We start from the raw sequence: 1524 nt of genomic DNA on the forward strand, positions 1-1524 counted from the left end.
TCTCTGGGGGTCAAAGCCCATGGGGGTCCTCACCCTTGCGGGGGCCCCGGCCCGTCCCCCCCGCGGGGGGGGCTCAACCTCCACCTCTCCCCAGCTCCCGCTCCGCTCCGCTGGGCGCCGCCATCTTGCGGGGGCGGGGCGGGGGCGCAGCCTATGGGAAGCGCAGGCCTACCTCCGCAGCTCTCGGATTGGTCGGTTTGAAGCACGCACGCGTCCCGGGGGCGGGACTGGCGGGGGCTCAGGCTCCTGGGATTGGCTAGTGGGGAAGGATGTATCCCCGCCCCCCTCGGGGGCCTTTAAAGGGGCAGCTGCGCCCGGGTGCTCCCGGGGCGTGGACGTGGGTCTGGATTCTCACGCGCGTGGGCCGCCGCACGTTTCTCTCAGGTTGAAAATAAACTCGAAGCTTTGCTGAGACGCTCGGGGCCTCGGGCTGGATTATTCCAGCAAAAACCATTAGCAGTGCAGTGGGGGCGGATTAAACCCAGTCTGCAGGGCTGGGAAGCGGCGCGTGGTGACCAGGAGCAGCAAATGGACAGCCAAATTGCAGGGCGAAGGGTAGCTTCATGGAGACCACGAAAATGAAAGGAGGGTGGTTAATGCTTGTGGGATGACGAGTTTAGGAGGGAGCCGGTAGATGGTAACGAGCCACGAAGTTAACGACTCGGGGAACAGGAATGCTGCTGCCATGCCAGGCAGTTGGTTGCAAACTTTGGGGCGGCGTCTGCACGTGATGCTGACTGCGCCGTAGCTCGGTACGACCGTGTGGCACGAAGCGCGAGGCGCCGCTACTGCACAGTACTAAAAAGTCACCGGCGTCGCCAAAAAGCTGTTCGGAGACACCACTGCACGGGTCCTGCGCAGTCATGTAGTACTTACCTACGCGTTACCGACGGACTGCGCAGCCGGCGTCTCGCGTAGACGCACCCTGGATGCAGCAGGAATCGAAGGAGGTTGCAAGTGCCCCGTATTCGTCTGCACGTGGGCAAAAATAGCCTGAACTCAACCTGAATTGTGATGGGTTTTGCCTTGGCTGTTACTGCATGGGAGAGAGATCTGGGAGTCCCAGCAGACAGTCCACTGCAAACATCAGCTTGGTGCTCAGCAGCCATCAAAAAGGCAGATAAAACGTTCGGGATTATTGGGAAGAGGTTCATAAACAAAGCAGAAATGTCAGGGTGCCTCTTTAAATCCATGGGGCGTCCCTACCCGGGAGGCTGTGCCCAGTTTTGGTCCCCACGCCTAAAAAATGATAAGAGCTAGAGAAGGGCAGCAACGAGGATGCGTGGTGTTGTGGGGCCTCCCGACTGGCAAGCCCAGGCCTGTTCAGTTTAGAAAAAAGACACTTGCGGGGGACAAGATAAGGGTCTACAAAGTTTGTTAAGGGTAAACTAAGGATTACCAGGGTTCACTAAGGGTTACTCAGATTGGATGAATGGACTGTAAGGCAGGACTGTTGGGCTCAGTGAGTTGTGATCAATAACTCGATGTCTAGTTGGCAGCCGGTATCAAGTGGAGTGTCCCAGG

At 58.5% G+C, this 1524-nt stretch overlaps 1 protein-coding gene across 2 annotated transcripts in view; it reads right to left on the reverse strand.

The window, feature by feature from the left end:
* Window positions 1–273, reverse strand: part of RNF26 (ring finger protein 26) — a 3606-nt gene extending 3333 nt beyond the window's left edge. Inside the window, exon 1 of one of the 2 annotated variants that reach the window (XM_019510247.1) lies at window positions 34–273. The gene's annotated coding sequence lies outside the window, so the exon portion shown is untranslated. Of the gene's footprint in view, window positions 1–27 lie in introns of both variants that reach the window. The other variant, XM_019510238.1, reaches the window with a different exon arrangement.
* Between the last annotated feature and the right edge of the window lie 1251 nt (window positions 274–1524).

This window comes from Gavialis gangeticus, unplaced genomic scaffold (genome assembly GCF_001723915.1).
Source record: "Gavialis gangeticus isolate Ggan-Ray unplaced genomic scaffold, GavGan_comp1, whole genome shotgun sequence".
In the NCBI taxonomy this organism is placed as follows: domain Eukaryota; kingdom Metazoa; phylum Chordata; order Crocodylia; family Gavialidae; genus Gavialis; species Gavialis gangeticus.